The sequence below is a fragment of the Stegostoma tigrinum genome, chromosome 6 (assembly GCF_030684315.1).
Source record: "Stegostoma tigrinum isolate sSteTig4 chromosome 6, sSteTig4.hap1, whole genome shotgun sequence".
NCBI lineage: Eukaryota > Metazoa > Chordata > Chondrichthyes > Orectolobiformes > Stegostomatidae > Stegostoma > Stegostoma tigrinum.
Window position 1 is genome coordinate 57,796,625 of NC_081359.1, and position 26,502 is coordinate 57,823,126.

The 26,502-nt window shown below is 40.8% G+C and overlaps 1 protein-coding gene across 1 annotated transcript in view; it reads left to right on the forward strand.

Moving 5' to 3' along the window:
• Positions 1-232: 232 nt before the first annotated feature.
• The window catches only part of tenm4 (teneurin transmembrane protein 4), a 973,741-nt gene continuing 947,471 nt past the window's right edge, over positions 233-26,502 (forward strand). The window contains exon 1 of the mRNA XM_048532769.2: positions 233-334. The gene's annotated coding sequence lies outside the window, so the exon portion shown is untranslated. The remainder of the gene's footprint in view (positions 335-26,502) is intronic.

A 26,502-nucleotide genomic window follows, 5' to 3' on the forward strand; every position in this document is an offset into this window, starting at 1 on the left:
ATATTTCAAGGTTGTGGATTCCCATCAAAGTGTTTGTGGTTTGCAAAAACAATTAAAGGGCACTCACCTTTTCTGTAAAAACATTGACATTTAGACCAAAGTACTTTGATTCCAATGTACTGATACTTTCACTCCTGTGGCAATTAATCTTCAGAGGAATTGCTAAAGTTAAACTAAAGTCAAACATACAAGACTTCACCATTTTAATAGCTGAATATTGTTTTATTCACAGATGATGGACAAAACAAGATAAACCTACTGGATGTTGGTATACTGGGGTGAGGCTACCCACTTGCAAACAGCATACTCTTTTCATAGAACAAGGATTGGTAAGGTAAGAGATCTGCACTTTGGAGAATAGATGGCTGTTGCAACATTGTACTAAAGAATTTTGTCACTTTGTTTCAAATAATGTGTTGAGAGGTTATAATTCCTCTATTTTTGTTCTGTTTACCATTGCAGACATAAACATAACATTAGAAACTGAAGAATAGCTTGGTATGCCATCCTGTGCGCTTAGCAAGAATAGAGAGGATGGCACACAAATGATCACTGATCCTAAAGTATATCTTATTTTATCTCAAATTCTGGAGAAAGCTCCTTTAAAAGGGATTTTTTTTTCAGTAAAAGACTAGAATACAAGAAAATATTGTTTTCATACCTCATGCCACAAATATGTTCCAAATATTCAAAAATAACAATGAGCAATGCATCCATTAACGGATATTGTGTCATCTGATTTGTCTGGATTTGTAGCTACATATTGTTATTTTTCATTGTGAGTGTCAGACAGTATTAATTCCTCACAAGGTAGTGAGGACTCACAGCAAACAACATAGAAGACTGGATTTTCGACCCTGTGTAAAAGTCCTGATTAATTCTGGATCAATAACTTGGAAGGCCAAGTGGTACAACATTATGTTTTAAAAATACAGTGAACTTTGCTTTAACCAGCAGAAGCAGCACTCTTGATAAACTGGCAAAAATTAAACATATCAAATGCTGGAAGTTTACTGTGTTATCACAATTTCCACAATGTCCAAGTAGTCAACTGAAGGTGTGAGTGAGAAGCTTCTGAGCCGGTAAATTTTACTTAAGGCGAATTTACATTATTATTTAAGCAATTTATGCTGTAAATAAAGTATAACAGTGATTTTTAAAACCCCTGCATTGTATTTCTGTGACATAGTGAGTGTTTTTCCATTGATTATGTAGACCTCTTGATCAACCAAAACATTTGATTATCCAGTACATTCATGATCCCATAGGTTCTGGTTCATGAAAGGCATATTGTCATCATATAAAATATTAAGGGTATAGGTCTCAAAATGGATGTTGTTGTACATTTGCAGTTAGCTAATGACAATGAAAAGATAAATCCTGGTGAATCATGATAACTAATTATCTTTTGTTTGTATAACTGAATGATCTAAAGTACACAATGCGCTAGATGATATGGTGGGGACAGGTTCTCTGCACCTGTGCAGAAATGTCAGGGGCAAGCATGTCACTATTGGCCAGCTCACTATGCTTTATGTTTTGGCTCTGGCCCTTTAATTAGTATGTAATGAAACTTCCATCTGTCTCCAGAAGGAGGTCCAATCTCATAGAACAGCAGGTTGATTGAAGGCCAGCAATTCTGCACTAAACCCATCAGTTGTGGAGGAGGCATGGGCGGAAAAGGTACAATCGATCATGGATATCCTGAAACCCTAAAGAGTTGGTGATCCCGCCAGGGCCCGCTAGGCAGGCTACAGAAGGTTGGGAGGCAGGGGGATAGAGTCAATATCAAAAAGTCATGGGAGCTGAGTGAATGTGGGAAGGCAAAACCGTAGGGGTAGGGCTCTGATTGGTGAAACATGCCCAGAAACGGGACATCCTACTTTTCACTGACTAGTATCCTGCAGGGTTGAACGTGGACTACAGCTCTGGAATACCTCTGTAGGGCCAGGAGCAGGCAGCCCACTTGTTGTTACCCCCGATCTATAAAATAGTAACCAGAATGGAAGTGTCCTACTTTACAAGTCAGCCATTGTTTACCCACCTGCTGGTGGCCTGTAAAATTCAGCTCACTTATTACTCAATAAAAAATTAATTATGACAGATGTACTGGTATTATTTCATAAACCAAAATTTTCCCAGGCGGCTACACTTTTTATCGCTGCTATTCATATGTAATTCATTACTCCATATTAAAACATGGAATGGATTCCATAAAACTTAGTTCCATGATCTCAGATGAAACAGGTTCCAACCTCCAGGTTTAACTGACTCTCCCCAAATGCAATTAAATGCAATATCATTCCTTGCATTTTCTGGTCATGATTTAAACTTTGAAAAGCACAGGCTATAAAATAAAAATATCTTGCTTTCCTCAGTGAAAGTTGATTTGACATCATAAAGATTATCAATTTTAAACTTTTAGGACACTTAATCAAAGGCATTCACCTTACAGTTTCAGAATTATTTGTTTTAAATTCTGACAACTTACTTCATTTGCTGAATGTAAAACCCACACCTGAGTTGAGAATGTTCATTTAGCGACGACTGTACCTTTCTGTTTACTGCAAATGGCAATCTTACGGTGTGAAAGTCTGTTGTGATGATTTCTCTAAAGGATTTTGCGTTTCTGTGATCCTGGACATCCTATTGTTATAACTGTTCTTTGATTGTATGTCTACAATCTTGATTTTCTCATGCTGTGATCCATTGTACTGCTGGTCTTAGCTTTAGCACATTGCAGTGTTGAACTCTCATCTCTTGAAATGAATTAATCAATAATAGATCAGATTTCAGTCCAAGATTTCAACCTAAAATCATTTTGTTTTCCCACCCTTCCTGGGAGAGTTTTTTTAAAAATTTATTCTCTTTTCACAAATGATGTTTGTTAAGCCACATTAGTCTATGATTTACAGATCGTAAGATGAAGTGGTATATATTGATGATTTGAATTTATTAGTATCAATTTATAAAAACAGAAATGTTGCAGACAGCAGCTACTTAACTGAGATGTATCTTCAGAATCAATGCTAAATGGCAGAAGCACTGACTGCAAAGCATGGCGTTGCTATAATCTACCCAATACATTAAACAGTGTCTCAGTTGATAATATTTTTATCTTTTTCATGTACTTCAGATTATGTTTTATATAGATGAATGATTTGTGAATCTATTTTTTTTCATTATTTGCTTCTTGCTAATTATGTTACAGAATTATTCATTTAAGTACTTTGTCCTGTTGGAAATGTATAAGTTATTCCACAGTTGTTTCAGATAGAAATTACATTCAAAACTTAAATGTTTGTTTTTGATTTGGATTAAGGGAAAGGATCTGATACAAAATAAGTGGACCAAAAAGGATACCCAGAAAAACGAATTAAACCTTTTGTGTTGTAAGTTAGGCAGTGCATATTTGGTGTGACATAAGTTAGTTTTCCTGTTAATAATATCAACATGTTTTTGTTCTCAAACTGCACAGGTATTTTGATTTCAATTGTTGAATTGCGATTCTCAATTGCCTTGCACACACATGGAACTAGAAAATGAGGAGGGACATTGGAAGCTAAATGACCCACGGGGCTGGCGTTGTGCAGAGTTGAGCATATAGGATTAAGACAGGCAGGAAATCTGATCTGAAAAGAAATTTTCACTCTTTCAAGATCCTTAAGCTATAGTGTGAGAGTCAGAAATCAGTGGAGTAAGTTTTAAGAATTTTTCTAGACTAGTTTATTACTGTTCAAATATCAAGATTTGTAATTTTTTTTAATTACCTTCAACTTTAAACTTGAAGAAAACAAGTTCAGCCTTAAATTGTTTTTGAGAGTCCTAAGAAAATAGTCTGCAGAGCTGCATTTGGTTTTACAGGCCACCTAGTACAGGTTAGAAAAAAGGCATCATCCATGCATATAGTTTCAAAAGAGTTCTTTATTCATGTATCCAAAAAAACTATTATTATGTCAAAGTGGTGGCTGAGTTTCAGCAGTTGTATGTTACCTCATCAGGCATTTGGAGTTTACAGTTTGATTGACAGTTAAAATAGCCTATTAAAGCATTAGCTGTCTTTGATTGTAAGTTTAAAGAGGAACATTTTGTTTTATAAGAGATTAAGCTCTTGAGGTTTATGAGGACCTCATGGATGGGACATTTTTCACTATCGCACGTATATTTGGTAGGAGCAGTATTAGATTGTTGGAAGCTTATTTTGAATCTATACATGACTCCTGAAGTCTGTCTTCGGTAAGTACTTGGTGAGTGACTATTGAGATGTTGTTGGGGGGATAGGCGAGAGTGAAGATTGAGATTACTTGAAGGATGAGGAGCCTAACAGCTTCAAATGCAACTCGATGCAATACAAGACAGTCAATGCATCTTTTTAAACCAGCCGACCGCACCCCTTGCCTATCCCATGATCACTGAGAACTTGCTTCCAAGATCAGCATGGTTGGCTCCATGCTACCCCTGTTCCGCAGAGTGAAAATTGTAGCCCTTTCAAAGAGGGACCTTGAACCAAGCTGGGTCTGATGAGCTTGATAATTTCTTGAGTCAAGCTAAATGCCTGAGTGCTGAAAGTCCTGCCTACATTAAGATAAATGGGATTGTCTTGACATACTCTATTTTCTATATTGTGGAAATGCAGCTCAGTTGTGGGAGGTACAAAATCATTGCAATCTATTGCACACATTTAAAATCATTAGTATCCTTTCATTGCTTGAGTTGTGTCTCAATATGAAAATTAGTCAGCTTGTACTATTGCAAGTTGATATATTAGGAATATAGTAAACGTTATAAAAATGATTCTTTCTTAATTAAGCATTGCTAGCAGTTTAGAAAATAATACTGAACGCCCTTGACCGCGTCTCCCGTATTTCCCGCAGCACATCCCTCACACCCCGCCCCCGCCACAACCGCCCCAAGAGGATCCCCCTCGTTCTCACACACCACCCTACCAACCTCCGGATACAACGCATTATCCTCCGACACTTCCGCCATTTACAATCCGACCCCACCACCCAAGACATTTTTCCATCCCCTCCCCTGTCAGCTTTCCGGAGAGACCACTCTCTCCGTGACTCCCTTGTTCGCTCCACACTGCCCTCCAACCCCACCACACCCGGCACCTTCCCCTGCAACTGCAGGAAATGCTACACTTGTCCCCACACCTCCTCCCTCACCCCTATCCCAGGCCCCAAGATGACATTCCACATTAAGCAGAGGTTCACCTGCACATCTGCCAATGTGGTATACTGCATCCACTGTACCCGGTGCGGCTTCCTCTACATTGGGGAAACCAAGCGGAGGCTTGGGGACCGCTTTGCAGAACACCTCCGCTCAGTCCGCAACAAACAACTGCACCTCCCAGTCGCAAACCATTTCCACTCCCCCTCCCATTCTCTAGATGACATGTCCATCATGGGCCTCCTGCAGTGCCACAATGATGCCACCCGAAGGTTGCAGGAACAGCAACTCATATTCCGCCTGGGAACCCTGCAGCCATATGGTATCAATGTGGACTTCACCAGTTTCAAATTCTCCCCTTCTCCTACTGCATCCCTAAACCAGCCCAGTTCGTCCCCTCCCCCCACTGCATCACACAACCAGCCCAGCTCTTCCCCCCCACCCACTGCATCCCAAAACCAGTCCAACCTGTCTCTGCCTCCCTAACCGGTTCTTCCTCTCACCCATCCCTCCCTCCCACCCCAAGCCGCACCCCCAGCTACCTACTAACCTCATCCCACCTCCTTGACCTGTCCGTCTTCCCTGGACTGACCTATCCCCTCCCTACCTCCCCACCTACACTCTCTCCACCTATCTTCTTTACTCTCCATCTTCGGTCCGCCTCCCCCTCTCTCCCTATTTATTCCAGTTCCCTCTCCCCATCCCCCTCTCTGATGAAGGGTCTAGGTCCGAAACGTCAGCTTTTGTGCTCCTGAGATGCTGCTTGGCCTGCTGTGTTCATCCAGCCTCACATTTTATTATCTTGGAATTCTCCAGCATCTGCAGTTCCCATTATCTCTCACATTCAGAGATTGGTTGTTTTGGATAATGCAGGCCCATTGAGACATGTTGGGTGTAAAGCATATCCATGCATGGAACAGCAGAGACTGCAAAGCTATTAGTGTTGCTATCTGGACCTGATTTTTGTTAGGTTAGTATCCTGGCATCAAAAAATGTATAAATTCTGGGTGGGTCCTAGGGAGAATGTGACGCAATCCAGAGAGGTGAGGTGGATTTTAAGACTGCTGTACATTTGGAATGAATATATTTACTCTCTAAGTTCATTCACATACCTTCTAATAAGTTTATCTTTTTTGGTGATGACCAAAAGGATCGTGGTGAAGCTGAATGTGCATGAGTTTTGGCTAAAACCCCAAAAAACTGCAAGGCATCCAAATTTTGCAGAGAGGCCCTGAAATGGATAATAGGCCACAATTTTGATTGTGCAATCAGTTCAACATCCAATTTATGCATGTAATTTATCTTTTACCAATGTGGGAGAAGGAATAGATTTTAGCACAGAATGTGCGCACACACACTACTGACAATAAGAAACCCTTCATTGCCCATTTCATACCTGCAAAATGATTGCAGTGTAAAAGCCGCTTAGGGCCAAAATGATATCAAATTTGTTTACTGATTCTTGCATGTATGTCCTAATACAGAGTGCTGTCAAATTGAGGTGTAATGATCAGATGCATTGCTGCATAGCCAATCTATGCAGTGAAAGGAACACTTGCACGAAGCCAAATGATTCGACCAAAATGAAATAACAATGAAAGATGCCACCCTTAAGTGTGTTTAAGTAATTTCTCCAGTTTAGTTGGAACTAGAGTTGTTATATGTGTAGTAACACACTCTACTAGAGATAACTGAAGTTCCATAACATCATTCATGCCAGACATAGCATAATTTATTCAGTTGCTGGAAACTTACATTCTGTCATCATCCAGTTGCTTTGAATTATCCAGAAAAGGAGACTGGAACAGTCTTTTACTGACTATCAACTTGAAACATGGACTGAATTTCCAGACCCCTGTAGAGCTCAGATACAAATGAGTATGGAGTTTCGCACTGTTGGCTGGCATGTTGGTTTCTGAGCACCAACCCACAGCCTTCTGGGAGATTTGCCAAGAAGCAGTACATAGCTAACTCTCCAGTTTCAGACCAACCCTTTTGTTTGGCTAGGACAATCTGGAAGAACAGCTGCTGAGGCATTTTTTTGAATATAAAGCATTCCTGAAAGATTACAGAATCAAGGAAGCCTCAAATGGGGAAGTACTTTCTCTCAGTGATTTGAAAAGGCACCCTGCCACTTCTTTAGCATTGAGAGGGCTCCTACTGGTTCTCCAGGTTTTAAAGTTTACCTAACCTCCTTACTTAATTAGAATGTCGGACGACTCTGTCCCCTATTTGATTTTTAAAAAACTAGAACAATCACAACTGGGTGACTATTGCCCACATACTACAATCACCTGATTGATATTTGATTTTGACACTGGGTTGAACTCCACAAGGTAAACTTTATCCATTTACACCAGTTAGTAGGTCTCTATTGATGCTCACTGATGTGCTGAATGTTTTCAGTAGCTTTCTCTTTTATTTGCAGATTTCCAGTATCTGCTGGATTTTATTATGATTGGTTCTTTCTGGTTTGGCCGAACTAGGCACTCATTGAGAATCGGTTTTAGTGACTGACTGTATAATTGGAAGAAGAAATCTCACTCAGTATTTTGCAAAAACAAAAGTGGCTTCCTGAAAAATACGTTAGAGTGAACTATGTAGATTGTTTTTCACCAACTATTGACCTAATAAACTTTGCTGATAGAAACTACAGCCTGCTGACTCCATATGCTGTTTCTACAAGCAAAAAGTATTTATGACTGTCCTAGACTTGGCCATAAAATAATGATTCCATGATATTACAGGAACTTGTCAGCTAATTATAAAGAGAACATTTAAAAATGATTAGGCCTGATAGTTTGTTAGCAATTAAATGAACTCAGAAATTGGCAGTTTGACTATCCCTGAGACTATTTATGCAAAACAACGTTATTGAAGCAGCAGGATATGCCATTTACTAAGTGTAAGAATTGACAGGATGTTGCTCTGTGGTGAGTTACTATTTTTAAAATCATACAATATAAAAAAAGAAACTGCAAAGTGGACATGTGAACAAACAATGTTGAAATTATTTTTTGTTTGTTTTTAAGCACTATTTAGGAGGGATCGATTGTCTATTAAGAATTATTTTGGAGTGGTTTATCCATTTTTTTAAGACAGGGATTAAATTATTGCCATTCTGTCTAATGCTTCAAATGGTTAAATTACATCAATAGGAGGATCATGCAATATTATACAGATAGAATCACAGTTTAGTTGAACTGAAAGAAATAACACGGAAAGAAAATACATTTATGTAAATAAGTTCACATGACCACAAAGTTAACAAAAATGAGTAAGACTGATCTGATTGCTCCACATCAACTCAATGTGCTGTAAAATCACTTTTAGTGCCATGATAACTATGTGGCTAGAATGTTAGACTGCCCACTGCTCCAGTAATAGGCTAGCAGGTGAGGAGGATGTAAAATTGGGGTGGCGTGGTGAGGACACTGTGCCCATTAGCTACTCATTTTCACTCCTATTTTATTAGTTGTGGCAGAGGTGTTGACTGGTTTGCCTGACCCTGGCAAAGTGTTCCCAGTTATTGTGCGGCCCGGAATCCAAAGAATTCCTTGTGGGAGTTGGCTGCAGCCTCATCTGATTTTCTTAGAGATGGCACAGAGGCCATGACCTGAGCCAAACAACATCCAGATGGCTATAAGATCATAGTTTCCAGACCCTCCAACTGCAAGCCCTCACTTGACTTCTCACTCTGTGCATGTATAACCTGAAAATACTAATACTCCTCTTGGCTGAAAAGATATAACAATTTTAAACAAGAAGCTCAAGCTGTCTATTCATGTCTTATTTCTAGAGACCTGTCAATGACAGATATTATGATAATAAAATGTGAGGCTGGATGAACACAGCAGGCCAAGCAGCATCTCAGGAGCACAAAAGCTGATGTTTCGGGCCTAGACCGTCTGATGAAGGTTCTAGGCCTGAAACGTCAGCTTTTGTGCTCCTGAGATGCTGCTTGGCCTGCTGTGTTCACCAAGCCTCACATTTTATTATCTTGGATTCTCCAGCATCTGCAGTTCCTATTATCGCAGATATTATGATCCTGGATTAAATCGTGTGACTTGTATATTGAGCCAGATATTCTTATAAGCAGGTTCACACAGAGAATATCTCAGCCTCAGTAGATTATCACATGATTGAATTAAATCTTGTTGATAGACTGTCCAGAAGTACTTGAATTATGAAAGCAATTCTGAATTCCTAGAAAAAGCAGGCACATACACAACATATGATCAAAGCAGGCTGTGTATAAATATGTCTAGGGATCTACTGGTTTAATAAAACAAGCATGGATCTGTGAATATCTCCACCTGCTATGAACTTGAGCTCATCCATTTGAACATACTCTATTTTAAATCAGCATCACCCATGTATCACTCCCTTGTTCACAAACTTATATTGACTTCTTGTTCAGCACCCTTCTCATCTCCCCAGACAAGTAAGATTTTTCCAATGCCCTGAAGTTCATTTATGTGATCAATTTGAAGTGAACCTGGAAAATTCTGCACTCGTGCATTCAGAGAGGCAGAGGTACAATCAACCCTCAATTTGAGCAATATGCCTGAACAAAGTCCAAATGTAGTCTTGGTGCATTAGGGGACCAGGGAGGTGGAGGAAATCCTCAGGTAGCTTGCTCATTTATTAAATGACCAGCATACGCACACAGTACAAGATTAATGTGGAAACAAGCTTGTGCTCCATGTAGTTTTAAACTCTGAACAGATGCTTGCTGATTATGTACATATAGACAATGACAGGACTGCACTCCTGTGGAGCAGATGAATTTAGTAAACAGCTGTTTCCCTGTCCCTAAGACTGATTCACCATGTTATGCAATGTGTCAGAATCCCCTATGGGTATGATATATAGGCATAAAAGTCAGGAGGTGAGAAGCTTTGCCTTGTTGTTGCGATCTGAATTTTTTTTAAGTATGTGCTTCCAATAAACCTTTTACCTAGCATAGTATTTTTCCCTATTTTTTATGCTTTATATTAAGGCTTTCAGGGCTTGAGGTTCAGGTTAGTTCCTATAAATGCCTCTTGCTGTGTTTTTAGCAAGGCCTTAATGTTACATTTTCTTTTGGCATATGCTCAGCATCAGGGTCATAGTTAATTTGCCCTGATAGCTGATGGATAAGATGGAGCTTTTTGGCAGTCGCAGATAATTAGAATCTGACTGGTGTGAAAACCTAATGTAATTCTTGTCTTTTTTGTTGTGAAAGCTACGTCATTGGTCTAGTAAGTTAATATGCTTGGCCTGATGTATGAATTATATTTCTAACTCTAAGATCTGAATTGTTGCAGTAATGGAGAGGCTCTTTATCTTAGCCAAAATGGCACTGAAACGCTGAGTCCTGTCCTAAAACTAACACCCACCATGGAGACAGAGCGGGGTGTATTATGCATAATCTGGTGCATATTAAAGTGCAATCGCCATGAAATAGATCCAATTTTCATTATCAACATGTCCAAAACAATACCTATAGGCTTTGTACTTTCCAGAAGAAGATCTAAGTCTGTGGGAGGTACTTGGAGAATGAGGTACCACTTTGAATATGTACAGGCATTCCTTTGTAATAAAGGGAATATTCAAGGGGACTGCAGAAAGGAACTGTTCAACTCATTGGAACTGCCAAAACAATTATATCTCATGATCTTTACTTCATTGCAAACATCTACAGTATGAAAAATATGAATGCATGCTATTTTACTCTATATATTGACATTGGCCTGACAGCTACTATGATGGGCTGTAAAATCAGTCATGCACCCAGATATGATCATTATTATGGTGGAAGGCCTGTCAGTTCACAGTTTGTCCCCAAGTAGTTAGAAAGTTTATGAAATGGGGCTACAAAAATTTAGCATAATGGAATTAAGTGGTTACATTTCATCATTGTGTTTTCATCAATTTTTTTTTCCCCCAAAGTAATAAAGACACTAAAAGACACATGGAACACAATCTTATTTCACTTCAGCATGGCTTCTAACGTCTAAGCATGTGAATACTTGACAAATTGGCATGGAGAGTCTAAACTGTGAAGGGGGTGATTGGGAGCTATGGCTTGGCGGAAGTAACAAAAGTTGGCTGAGGGGTTATTAGTGGCCATTGAAGGGCTTAGTTTGATTTGATGATATAAAGAGCAATGGGGCTGTTTAGTGGCACATTGGTTAGGATTGAGGGTATGAGAAGCCATAGGGAATAAGAACTGGCAAGAGTTGCATGGACGGATAGTGGGGAGTGCCCACATTTGGGATAAATGGATATAAGCGGTAACTTCTGGAAGACTGTTGTTGTGATTTCTTCTAGCTGCTGTGACATGTTGATTACTGGTCCAGGCCTTTCTGACACACAACCTCTGTATCCTGCAACCTCTCTTGCTACCTTCGCGCTGCTTCTGGGCTGTAGCTTCAATTACTGCTGACATCCCCCTGCGAGATCCAAACTTAAACCATCTGAGGCACTTTCCCCTGACTCATGTTTACAGAGCACGGAATTTCCTGGCTAGCTGTTCCTAACTGAGAAACAAGATTTTAATTATTGGATGGAGTAAGAATCATTCGGATTTAAAGTGAAATCATAGAGATTGCTGGAACAAATATCAACAGCATGTGACAATTTCAGGGAAGGAGAAGCAACAAAACGCTTGGCATTATACACGTCAATTTATTGTAGTGTTTCACAGTGTTTGTACTTGTATTGATAATTTTCATTCTTTTTTGCATTCTAAGCACACTGAGAAATTAATACTTATGCGTGAAAAGAGATCTTCTTTTTGACTGTTGAGGGAAGCTTTTTGCCATTTGATCTATTTCTTCTGAACTAATCAATAAAACAACCATACCTGAGGTTCAAAAAAGAAATGAAAGTATTTAAAGATTATTGTGCCAATTTAATTCTTTAGGATTATTCCACTGAATAGCTTGAATTAGGTTGTAACAAGATCTTACTGTTATGTTACTCACAAAATAACGGAACACAAACAAAACCCAGTCGCACAACATAAAACATCGATGACACATTATTTAGTTGCGTAATATCAATACAAAATGGAGAATCTAAAATAAATTAACTTATGGCTGCCATCTGTTTGATTATGCCACACATGGTTGTCCCAGTAATATGACTTTAAAATTTAGCCTCTTGACAAAACTTGACAAGAGCTTCCAAACTGAAGTGAGAGAAGCTGAACTTAGGATTGAAGAAATGTTAGTGCACTGGGTCTAGTCAATATGAGATATATGATGGGGATGAGGCCAATGAAGCAGGACTTGAAGTGTTAAACTTTTTTCTTATAATTCTTTGCAATATTTACCAATTGATGCTCTGATAGATTAGTTTAAACTGCTCTTAAGCTCTTGATAAATAGCTATTTCTGCTAACAGATTGCATTCTTGACTTGCTGCATAACATGTCCCAAATGTACTATTCCATGAATTACGAAGAAAGCTGAAATGCTGTAAGGAAGCAAAAGAAAGAAAGCACTTAGTGATTGCACTCTCTCTACACCTATGACTATGTTGCCAAATTCTGAATGAATGCCATCTATAAGTTCGCTTATGACACCACTATAGTGGGACTGATATCTAACAACAACGAGTCAAAATACATAAGCAAGATAGAGAACGTGGTGACGTGGTGAAAATGAAAACAATCTTTCTCCCAATGTCAGCAAAACTAAAGAAGTGATCATCACCTTCAGAAAGGAAGTAGGAGAATACACCCACATCTACGTCAGTGGAGCTGAGAGTGAGAGAGTGAAGAACGTCAGGTTCCTCAGAATAACAATAACCAACGTGTCCTAGACTTCCCACGTAAATGGGACAGCCAAGGAAGCACAACAATGCCTCTTCTTCCTCAGGCAGCTGAGGAAATTTGGCATGTCCATAAGGTCCCTCACCAACTTCTACTGATGCACCACTGAAAGCATACTGTCTAGGTCCATAATGGTCTGATCTGGCAACTGCTCAGCCCAGGACTGTAAGAAACTACAGAACGTGGTGAGCTCAGCCCATACTATCACAGAAGCCAACATTCCATCCATGGACTTTGTTTACATGGTTCACTGCCACGGAAGTGCAGCCTGCATCAACAAAGATTCATCACACTCCAACAGTGATCTCCTTCAACCTCTTCCATCAGGCAGAAGACACTGGAGCCTGAACACATGCACAGGCAGGTTTAGGAGCAGCTTCTTTTCAGCTGTCATCAGACTACTGAATGGACTCTACCCTCAAATAATGTAACCTGTATGCCTCTAAGAGATAGTAAGAACTGCCAATGTTGCAGTCAGAGAAAACGCAGTGAGGAGCTGGAGGACAACAGCAGGCCAGGCAGCATCAGAGGAGTAAGAAAGTTGACACTTCTGATTGGGACCCTTCTTCAGAAAGAAGTTTTATTTCTGAAGAAGGGCCCCGAACTGAAGCATCAACATTCCTATGTGTCTGATGCTGCCTGGCCTTCTGCGTTCCTCCAGCTCCACATTGTGTTATCTCAAACTCCAGCATCTGCAGTTCTTACTATCTCTGGCAAAACAAGTTGCCTGTTTTCATTTCTTTCTTCTGAATATAGTCAGCTACACTTTTTTTAAAAAATGAGCTTGATGGCCCTGACTGGCCTTTACATTTTGGATTCTAATACTTAGCTTTTGGTTGTGAATTTCTTTTTTTCCAAATTAGCAAGAAGACAACAGCCTGACAGCTGCACCATCTCCATGTCCTAGAAGCGCCCAAGAGAAAACATTCTTCCCTACTTTCAATTGATTAGGAATGTCCAATCACTAAGATATGTCAGTTTGCTGGATCTATTTTTAATGAACTTTCACAGACTCAAGCAGCCTAAATCAATATTTGATCAAACTCCAAACTACATCCCCAGGAAAAAGCTGTGCTGTGAAGTTCAACTTAACAGCAAACTCTATAATTAAACTGTCCATTTAAAAATAGTATTTTGCTGATGTTCAAAAAACCCTTCATAGAAAAATAATCAGAAGTCCTGATGTATCACAGAAGCCTTGAAAACAGAGATTTCATTCTTCCCAGATAATAAAATGTGAGGCTGGATGAACACAGCAGGCCAAGCAGCATCTCAGGAGCACAAAAGCTGACGTTTCGGGCCTAGACCCTTCATCAGAGAGGGGGATGGGGAGAGGGAACTGGAATAAATAGGGAGAGAGGGGGAGGCGGACCGAAGATGGAGAGTAAAGAAGATAGGTGGAGATAGTATAGGTGGGGAGGTAGGGAGGGGATAGGTCAGTCCAGGGAAGACGGACAGGTCAAGGAGGTGGGATGAGGTTAGTAGGTAGATGGGGGTGCGGCTTGGGGTGGGAGGAAGGGATGGGTGAGAGGAAGAACCGGTTAGGGAGGCAGAGACAGGTTGGACTCTCTTTCATTCTTCCCATCTGGCTTACTCCTTCTACTATCAGTTAAAGACTCTTCAATCATAGACCCCATGCCCATCCCAAATTTAATGTACACCATGCATACTATTTACCATTAATGACTTTACAATGCTTCATTCATTTCACAATAAACATATTTTCTAATCAATCTGTTCAGATTTGAATTTACACCTTAGGACAGGTAGGATTTGGAGCCACATCGCCTAGCTCAAAAGTAAGGACACTACCACTGCACACAAGACTCCCATCCTTTAATATGAAAATACACAATGCTGTTGTTTTGTGGGCATCACTGTGATGAAGTTAATATGAATTGCAGGGATGCAAGATGGTTTGTCTAATAATATATTTTAACGCAAGTGAGTACTTTAGCCTTGCAGTCTATTCTGCAATATTATTTAGACATTTCTGAGCTACAATTAATTAGTAATGTATTCAAAATCACCAAATACATGAAAATCACCTCAGACATCCTGTGTTGGGTATAAGCCTCTTAGCATTTTATAAACTTCATATTATAGTGTAATTTTCTATTTTCAAGACAAGTCATTAACCAGTTCATAAGCAAGTTAAGAAACTACAGAAAGTTGGAGTGGCTTGGGAGATCTACTGTTCAATTTGCTATCATGTATAACATATTCTTGAAAGGAGACTACGGGATAGAATTTCCATAACAAAATCAGAAATTCCTTGAAAAACTCAGCAGATCTGGCAGCAACTGTGGAGAGAAAGCAGAATTAATGTTCCATGTCCAGTGAGTATTTTTCAGTACTGACTGTAGCTCTAAAGATTGTTATCTATGTCAGACAAGGTGAGGAGAAGGAGGAAGTAGTAAACAATAAGTGGAGATAGAGCCTAAAGAGAGAAAGAAAAACATTTGTGTAGACAAAGGGTTAAGGTCAGCCTGGGAGAATGAATAGCTGCTAATGGGGACCATTAAAGGCTGACAATGGATTCTGTATGGTAGCAGCCCATGTGATGAAAAGGCCTGGTATGTGGTGGTTGGAGTAACTACATGGGAGAATGTGGTCAGATCCTAAAGTTATTGAACTTGATACTGAGCGCAGAAGGTTACAGGATCCCAAGGTGGAAAATGAGGTGTCATTCGTCCACGGAAACAGTGATATCAAGGAAGGGAAGGAAGGATTCAGAGATGAACCAGGTGAAGTGAGGCCAGGATAGAATTTGGAAGCAAAATTGGCATTTTCTATTTCAGTCCTGGACAACAGAAGGAAGTAGCTCCAATGATGTCCTTTATATAACCACAGGAAGAGTTGTGAGTGGGGATCACTATTTACTTCAGTAGAACATGTTACTAAATATGCAATGTTCACTTTGGAAGCCACTATTAGTTCATCTGAGGAGCTGTCTTTTAGCAGTCAGGTGAATAAGATATGTAATTGTTGGTCAACTGGTTCATTATACTACATTAGAGAGCCTTTCAGTAGGAAACTACCGAGCTTCACTAGAGTTCTGTAGCAAGCCTGAGACAGAAATGTTGGCCAGGGAACACAATGACGTATTGAAGTGACCAGCAACTAGACTGACAGGGTCATTTTTTACACATAGTCCGTAAGTTTTCTGCAAAGCAGTCAGCTTGTCTGCACTTCTTCTCCTCAATGTAAAGGAGACCACGTTGTGAGCAGTGAATGCTAGACTGAAGTGAAATAGCTGCCTCACCTGGAAAATGTGTTTGAGGTCTTTGAAAGTAAGGAGGAAGGAAGTAACGGGCAGGTGTTACATCTTCTGACAATGCAAGGGAAGGTGCCATGGGTATCTGGGGAGATGTTGAGAGTGCAGGATGTCACAGAGGGAACAGTTGTTGTGGAAGGTGACGGGGAGGGGAGGGAAATATGTGTCTGCTGGTGGCATCCTACTGGAGGTGGCATAAATGATGGCTCGTGATCCTTTGGATATGGATGCTGGTGAGATGCTAGGTGATGATAAGGGGGACCCCATCGCTGTTGTGGAAGGGAAGAGAGGGGTTGAGGACTAAGTGTGCAAGATGGGTTAGACTCGGCTGAGGGCTCTGGCAACAATGTTGCTGGGGAATCCTCAGTTGAGGAAGAAGGTGGACATTTCGGAGGGCCCATGTAGAAGTTGGCATCATCGAAACAGATGCGATGTACATGAAGGATTTGGGAGAATAGAATAGAGTCATTACAAAAAGCAATGTGTGAGAATGTATAGTCAAGATAACTGTGGGAGTCAATGTATTTTTACTGGATATTGGTGACCAGCCTATCCTCAGAAATGGAAACAGTGATATCAAGGAAGGGAAGGAAGGATTCAGAGATGAACCAGGTGAAGTGAGGCCAGGATGGAAATTGGAAGCAAAATTGGCATTTTTTTTTTCAATCCTGGGCAAGAGAAGGAAGTAGCTCCAATGATGTCCTTTATATAACCACAGGAAGAGTTGTGAGTAGAGATCATTATCTACCTCAGTAGAATGTGTTCCTAAATATGCAATGTTCACTTTGGAAGCCATTGTTAGCTCATCTGAGGAGCTGTCTTTTAGCAGTCAGGTGAGTAGGAAATGTAATTGTTGGTCAACTGGTTCATTATACTACATTAGAGAGCCTATCAATAGGCGACTACCGACTTTAATGCTGCCTTGTCTACCTGAACTATTTGGAAGGAAGCTGAGAAACTGATATCCTGCCTTTTGCCCATAATCTTGAATATTGTTTCTTTTTTGGTAACAGTCAAATAGACTCCTAAATGCCTTAATTGAAACCTGCAGCACAGCACTTCTGGACAGTGCATTCCAAACTTTAACTCCCCACTGTTTGGAACAGTATTACACATATTTGCATTTTCACCTCCCTTCTAAACATTTTGTACTCAGTATGGTTGTCAACCGTATTCACTTCCTGACACTATTCATGTACAAGCTTTTACACCTTTGACATTTTCTCTGTCTATTTTGACATCCAGGGACCTCTGGATTTATTTTCCTATCTTTTCATTTTGAACAGATATGCCTTGACTGGACAAAATCATCTCTTTTTTTGAAGGTAAACCATTGATCATTATGTTCTGAGGAAGGGCCACCAGACCTGAAACATTAACCCTGTTTTTTTCTTCACAGATGCTGCTAAATCTGCTGAGCCTTTCCAGCAACTTTTATATTTGTTCCTGATTTACAGCATCTGCAGTTCTTTTGGTTTCTATTGATCATTTGCACTTTTCCCACCAAAATCTGGATATAGTCTATCTAACCGAGCTCTGTTATTGCCCGTTTGAAATCAGCTTTCTGCCAATTGCTTATTCTTACTCTGTATTAACATTGTCATGTTCCATTTTTATAATAAACCATGCGATCGTTGCCCCCAAAAGGTATTGACTGACATTTTGAAGGTATTTGGTCCACTTCTTTCAGAAGTACTGGGTCTATCAATGCCTTCTTTCTTGTTGGATTCTCCTGAACACAGTGTAAGAATGCTTTCTCCTCTCTGCCTTTACTGCTATTAGTATCCCAGTTTATAATTGTACAATTATACTTCCACATTATAACTCCTTTATGCGGTTTCCTTGCAGATTTGTTTCTCAGCTACCTTCCAAATAGTTACTGGTCTGTAAATTACACAGAGCAATGTAGTTGCCCTCTTTTAATTCTTTGGATGAGCCAAATTGATTCTGTTCTTTAACCTTCTGAAACATCTCCTTTCTCTAGCACTGCAATGTTCTGCTTGACCAATACTGCCAAACCCCTCCTTTTCCCCTTCCCTATGTTTTCTGAACACTTTATAACCTGGAATATTTAATACCCAGTCCTGACCTTCCAGGAGCCAGCCCTCTGTTAATGGCACAGCATAACCCCACATGGTAAACTGCACATCGAATTCCCCAATCAATCTTGTTTATTCAACATACATTCACAGTAAGCCCGATTTAGATGCTATTATTTTTTCCCTTCTTCCAACTTCACCAACTGACACTCTGTTCTCTAAACTATTGCTATCTGTGTCCTCAAGTATTTTATGAAACCTAGTATTCCTCTCTAAAGTTCTGCCTTTGTTCCCACAGCCTTGCCCAGTTAGTTTAAACTCTTCACAACAGCATTAACAAAAACTCTGATCAGAGAGTGGTGGATATATGGAATGCTCTGCCCCAGAAGGCAGTGGAGGCCAACTCTCTGGATGCTTTCAAGAAAAAGATAGACAGAGCTCTTAAAGATAGTGGAATCAAGGGTTATGGGGATAAGGCAGGAACAGGATACTGATTGTGGATGATCAGCCATGATCATAATGAATGGTGGTGCTGGCTCGAAGGGCCGAATGGCTTACTCCAGCACCTATTGTCTATTGTCTAAATGATCCTAAACCAGTTCTGTTCACATGTAACTTGTCAGCTTATAGGGGTATTCTCTTCCCCAGAGCCAATCACAATGTCCACAAATCTAGTCTTCCCACTTGCACCATCTTGCCAGCTACATTCAGTAGTCTTGTCTTTCTCTTTTTTCATGTTCTTGCTTGGGCATGGCACCTGGAGTATTCTAGAGATTAATACTTTTTCACTCCCACTTGTTAATTTTCTACCTAGCTCCTTACATTCTAATTGCAGGACCACATCACTGAATCTACTCATGTCATTAACACTTACATGGACCACCACCTCCAGGTATTCTCCCTCCCTCAGAAGAATATCCTGTAGCCATTCTGTGACATCCTTTGACCCTAGTACCAGGGATACAATGTGCCATCCTAGAGTTATGTTCACAGCCACACCAGCATCCACCTATTGCCTTAACTAAAAAATACCCTCTTCATACTGCCCTTCCATTCTTATTATTACTTCCTGTAAGGCTGGGCCTCCTATTATGCAATGTGATTGGTTCTTACTGCATTCCCTTGAGAAACTGTCACCATCTCCAACATGCAGAATGGGTATCTGAGCAGATCACCATTATAGTTGCTAGCATTTGAGAGGGATATTGCACATTTTTACAAATGTACAGCAAGGTTTTGATTGTTAGTGACAAACACGAGTGACAATACTCAAATAATCGTGGAAACTTCTGCTGTAAATTACAGGGCTTAGCTAAGCCTCAGTTGTCAGGAGAACAGATGAGTCTTAGTGCCTAAACCCGTGCTTACATAGTTGCTAGTGTTTGAGAGGGATATTGCCCATTTTTGTATATTTACATGACCAATACATGTTTAGTTTAGTTCAGTGGTTAGTATTGGTAGCACATGATGGTGGACACCACATCAGAGTGCAGGGGATGGTGTCTGAATCAGATATGTGTTCATAATTCCACTCAGAAGAACAAGAAACTAATTGAGATGACCCAGGAGACCTGGATGTAACGACTCAGGAGTCATGTGATGTGGCTTCATGCTTTGAGCAGCAGCAAAGATGGCAACATCCCCCAAAGCAATGAGAGCACTCACACTTCAAGGGGAGGAGCAGACCTAATCGTGATGGTGAGTTCAACCAAGTTTCTAAAACATGATCATATGAACTATGAGAATATGGCCAACTTCATAGCAGTGTCACACCAATTTCTTGCCAGTGCATTGATTCTGTTCTTCAACCTTCTGAAACATCTTCTTTCTCTAGCACTGCAATGTTCTACTTGACCAATACTGCCAAACCCCTCCTTTTTCCCTTCCTTATGTTTCCTGAACACTTTATAATTTCCTGTGAAGCCCCACTAAGTAGCCCAGTGCATGCCATTCAGGATATGAGCACTGATTCCCACAAAGAATAGAGCCGCATGCCCACAACAGAATGGGATGGCGTGGAGGCTCAGTGGTTAGCACTGTTGCCTCACAGCAACAGAGACCTGGGCTGGGTTCAATTCCAGTGTCAGTTGACTGTCTATGCAGTGTCCTCCCACAGTCCAAAGATGTGCGTGTTAGGTGGATTGGCCATGCTAAATTGCCATGGATGCACAGGGCACAGTGAGTCTGGGTGGGATGCGGATGGAGATTGTAATGCAAGATCTTCCTCCACCATGGCACAGAAGTCTCTAATACTTTTATTTGGCATTCAGAGCATTTGTCTATATACCATCCCACTCATGCTGAGGAAGTATCTTTGAAGACAGCATACATTTCGCTCAGGGGTACATCTCCTCCTCCTTCCTGCTGTGTACTGTAGTTGCTCTGCCAACTCCTGCCTGGATTCACTGGCTATGGCCACATATTCTGTCATTACCCTTCCCACGAGGCCATTTGTGGGAAAGTGCTGCAAGCATTTTTTCAACTTCCGCCCTTCATGATGCATTTTCCGCTCAATGAACCTGACAGCTGCCCCTTCTTTAGCATGGCATGCAAAGGCAAGGAATACATACGCTTCCACTTTTAAAGCAACCTCCCCCCAACTCGATCTTTGAAGTAAGGCTTCTGTGTTCAAAATGCAACTTTGCACAGAAGAATTTATGATTGCACCACAACTGTGAGACTGCCAGAACAAGGGATAAGACACACAAGACAGTAGAATTTGTGTCTGTTTAGACTTTTCATGTATTTTAAATTATCTAACAAATTGGTCATTTATGTTATGAGAGTCCAGGCCCCACCTTCTTTCCCATCTGGGTCCCACTGCCATGTCTTAAAATTCTTTTAAAATTTAAACTCAACTCTGAAAATACAGCTGTAAGTTGACCTTTTGAATCTTGATGCTGTTTATTGTTTGATGTTTTTAGTGGAAGATATTTATGTCTGGGTTTCAGGGAGATTAGTCATGGTGTGAAGATAGGACCTGATGGAGAAGATAGTGGGGTTTTTTCGGCTATTTGACCACTCTAGGTCACCTATTGCAGCTGAGTTTGCCCAAATGCTTGCAGATTTGGCATCAAGACTGATTCTAGTGTCTAACTGATGATCAATTGTATCTCAAGGAGTAATAGAGCTATTGCTGGTGGAGTTTTTCCAACACTGTTAGGTTTTGTTGATACACAATCCAGGTCTCACTGCTGTACAAGAGTAAGGCAATGACAATGGTTACATTGACATGGTTTTGCATCACTTTTCAAGTGATTTCAAACACTTGCTGCTCCACTTTGTACAAGGCTAAGCCGGCAGAGCTGATCTGGTGTTGTGTCTCCTCATCAGTGGTGATCTTTGAGAGGTCAGTGTAGGTAGCGCTGAACACATTTCAGAGTTTCATATGGTCAACATTCTGAGAGAGAACAATTAAAAGGATTTAATGGTATTCAGAAGGTCTCCTTGAAACTTTGTAACATTGACATTAATGACTTGGAGCAGCTTGCTACCAGTTGTTCAGAATGTGAGAACCGGCCCATCAAGTTGCGTCACACTTCGTGTTCCAATGTCTTAATATTGTGGCAGGGTGTCAGCAGACAAAGAACAAAAAGCTAATCCTGATATTAGTGCCATGTTTTCTACATTTTTAAGCAGTTACCACACACCAAAAGTAATTCAATGATTACGAAGTGCTTTGTAACATCCTGAGCTTGTGAGAGGTGCAATGTAAGCACAAGTTTTTTTTTTACTAGTGATAGGCATTCATACTTTTCCTGATTGGAATAACAAAGTTGAAGTTTTAATTATGAAGCAGGTTATTATCAACAGAAAATGCAGAATGAGTTTTATTAACAATTAACAAAAAGAGTAGGGCCGATCAGGGATAGCATAGGGAACTTGTGTGTGGAGCCTGAGGAGGTAGGGGAAGCCCTAAATGAGTTTTTTGCTTCTGTCTTTACGAAAGAAACGACCTGTGTAGTGAATGAAACCTTTGAAGAGCAGGTGTGCATGCTGGAATGGATAGAGATAGAGGAAGCTGATGTACTGAAAATTTTGTCAAACATTAAGATTGACAAGTCGCCAGGCCCGGATCAGATTTGTCCTCGGCTGCTTTGGGAAGCGAGAAATGCAATTGCTTCGCCACTTGCGAAGATCTTTGCATCCTCGCTCTCCACTGGAGTCGTACCTGAGGACTGGAGAGAGGCAAATGTAATTCCTCTCTTCAAGAAAGGAAATAGGGAAATCCCCGGCAATTATAGACCGGTAAGTCTCACGTCTGTCGTCTGCAAGGTGTTAGAAAGGATTCTGAGGGATAAGATTTATGACCATCTGGAAGAGCATGGCTTGATCAAATACAGTCAACACGGCTTTGTGAGGGGTAGGTCATGCCTTACAAACCTTATCGAGTTTTTTGAGGATGTGACTAGTAAGGTTGATGAGGGTCAAGCTGTGGATGTGGTGTATATGGACTTCAGTAAGGCATTTGATAAGGTTCCCCATGGAAGGCTCATTCAGAAGGTCAGGAGGAATGGGATACAGGGGAACTTAGCTGCTTGGATACAGAATTGGCTGGCCAACAGAAGACAGCGAGTGGTAGTAGAAGGAAAATATTCTGCCTGGAAGTCAGTGGTGAGTGGGGTTCCACAGGGCTCTGTCCTTGGGCCTCTACTGTTTGTAATTTTTATTAATGACTTGGACGAGGGAATTGAAGGATGGGTCAGCAAGTTTGCAGACGACACAAAGGTCGGAGGTGTCGTTGACAGTGTAGAGGGCTGTTGTAGGCTGCAGCGGGACATTGACAGGATGCAGAGATGGGCTGAGAGGTGGCAGATGGAGTTCAACCTGGATAAATGCGAGGTGATGCATTTTGGAAGGTCGAATTTGAAAGCTGAGTACAGGATTAAGGATAGGATTCTTGGCAGCGTGGAGGAACAGAGGGATCTTGGTGTGCAGATACATAGATCCCTTAAAATGGCCACCCAAGTGGACAGGGTTGTTAAGAAAGCATATGGTGTTTTGGCTTTCATTAACAGGGGGATTGAGTTTAAGAGTCGTGAGATCTTGTTGCAGCTCTATAAAACTTTGGTTAGACCGCACTTGGAATACTGCGTCCAGTTCTGGGCGCCCTATTATAGGAAAGATGTGGATGCTTTGGAGAGGGTTCAGAGGAGGTTTACCAGGATGCTGCCTGGACTGGAGGGCTTATCTTATGAAGAGAGGTTGACTGAGCTCGGTCTCTTTTCATTGGAGAAAAGGAGGAGGAGAGGGGACCTAATTGAGGTATACAAGATAATGAGAGGCATAGATAGAGTCGATAGCCAGAGACTATTTCCCAGGGCAGAAATGGCTAGCACGAGGGGTCATAGTTTTAAGCTGGTTGGTGGAAAGTATAGAGGGGATGTCAGAGGCAGGTTCTTTACGCAGAGAGTTGTGAGAGCATGGAATGCGTTGCCAGCAGCAGTTGTGGAAGCAAGGTCATTGGGGTCATTTAAGAGACTGCTGGACATGCATATGGTCACAGAAATTTGAGGGTGCATCCATGAGGATCAATGGTCGGCACAACATTGTGGGCTGAAGGGCCTGTTCTGTGCTGTACTGTTCTATGTTCTATGTTCTAACAATTAATTTATGACTGATATAATCGAGATGTTCTACTGAGGACTTTGCAAAAGAATGGGATCTCTTTGTCTCTGAACTAACACCAATCTACTTTTTTCATCAGAAGCAAATGAAACATGAAAGGTAACAAGGTGGAATATTTCTGCTTGAATAATTTGCCCTTTGACTTTGTTTTCCTTATTTTAGCTGCTTTAGACAGAAAAATCGATAAAATGTACAACAGGGTTGTTAGTGACGAACACAAGTGACAATACTCAAATAATCGTGGAACCTTCTGCTGTAAATTACAGGACTTAGCTGAGCCTCAGTTGTCAGGCGAACAGATGAGTCTTAGTGCCTAAACCCGTGCTTACGTGACAGTGGGCTAAAGGCTGATGCTGCTTGTGCTCACAGCAATGAGTATGAAGCTCACTGAAAGGGCAAACACAAAATTCATCTTTTCATGGGAGGAGATGTCAAACTGTCACGTTAAAATTTGCTGAGAGCCTGTGTGCTTGCTGTTGCTATGGGAGCAGTTGTGCCATGTGTCTCCACTTATGTGTTTTTCTGTTGATAATTGCAAATGTGAACAAGCGGCAGCTTGCACTTTACACCTGCTTGGCTTGTAGCTCTGCCCTAATTGGATGGAGTGAAGCTGAGGAAAGTATGTTCTGGGCTTTGAAGCAAAGTGACAGGTGCAGATGAAGTGCTAGTTAAACCTTTATCTCTATACTTTCGATAACAAAAAGACTCTGACCTGATATATTTTTTTTCAACCCTAATCATATTCCAACTGGATAAAGGGGGCTTTTAGAAAAGCATGATGTAGCACAATAAATTATAAATACATGTGTACTATTGTGATAGATTATTTGGCATCGTTGTGACATATTCAGAGACCAAACAAGAAAAAGGCTTTTACTGCTGATGTCTGACATTCAAATTTGGGACTAAGTTTGCGTTGTGAACGAGGTAAATTCAATCTCTGTTCTTTTGCTACGTTTCATTAGAACATGGATGGCATAGACACGGACTGTATCGCAATCAAATGGAGGGACACAGATCTAACACTACATGCCAGATGTTTGGGGTAGACCTGATTCAAGCACACACTGTATCAGTATAAGTCGGCAAGTCAGATCCACAATTTCAGGATAAGGATTGGCTCTAAGGGCTGGAGCGTTGGTCCCATGCCTGGCTGGCGCTAGCACTGCAAAGCCTGCAGGGGCTATTCCACGATGAGTAAGAGGGCCACTGCAGTGAGCACGGAAGCCTAAAGCACGTACCCGGGTGGAACCACCATAGGTGCATATCCTAGTGGTAGTATAAATTGTATCAGCACTGAAGAATAGGTTAAATGAATAGTGAAAGGAAATATCATCGAGATATGTGAACAGACCAGGTAAATGGGATTAAAACTGCTGCTTCTTGGGGGATAAATATCAACACACACAGGTTGAGTTGAAATACCTGTTTCCATGCTGTAAGTCTGTGGAAGATAATTCCATACCTTGTAAAGTCCATCAGTTGTTTCAGAATGCTATCAAGTTTTATGACATTGAATTAATTTGTGAGCGACTTACTACTGTTGTGTTGGATTTTTGTATTGAAGTGAGTTGCATCTGAACATCAATTTGATGCTTCCCTTTTTCAAAGAAACAGTCCTATGATCAATTAGATGTCCATTGTATCTAAACTGGATGCATAAAGTGCTCCTGGCACACACAGACCACACATTGAATCAAGCTGTCAATTTTCAATCTTCTCCAAACTGCACATAAAAGGGAAACAGATGTCAGATAGTTTTGTTTCAAAATATTTCACTTCTTTGACTTGGGGTGAATGACCTTCTCCTGATCATAATTAAGAATTTGAATGCAACCTGTGTACTTTTTCAAAAAGGCAGGCTTTTCTCCCACAAAATTCAGATGGTTAGCAACAGCTTTCTTGCTGCCATTTTGTATCTAACATCATGTTTACTTCTTGTATGCAATGTTCTTGTAGTGACAGAGGGAAGGCTATGTTGCTGAGGGCATTGACATCTGTGAGGGGGGTATTCACTGTAAGCCTGCAGCAGAGGCAAGTTGTGACATTAGGCTGTGTGTTCCTCTAATTAAATGCCAACCCCTCTGTTCTGGTGTTGAGCACTCCAACTGATGTCCCCTTTGAACCTTTCACAGGTTCAGCAAAAGGAAGTGCTGTCAGCCAATCAACAGAACATCAACTTTTTTTCAGGCAAGTTGCTGATTTAATTGTTTTTGGTTCTTGCTGCATTTGTCGAAGCATTTGGTGCATTCAGCCCTTTGCCTAAAGTTGCTGAAGTCTGAAGATGAATGATGTAGGACAAACTGAAAGAATTCGGTCCTGACTTCAAGGTTTCTGCACAAACCACTTGCTCCTAGACACAGCTGCAATATTTTGCAACTGTATAAACTGACAGCAGGTTAGAGAGAATGAAGAAAGGTGGCACAGATGAGCTATTGTAAGAGGAAGGTGCAGAAGTATGAGGTAGTCTGTCAACAGGAGGCTGGGCGCTCAGGTTGTGCTCCTAAGATGCTGCTTGGCCTGCTGTGTTCATCCAGCTCCACACTTTATTATCTCGGATTC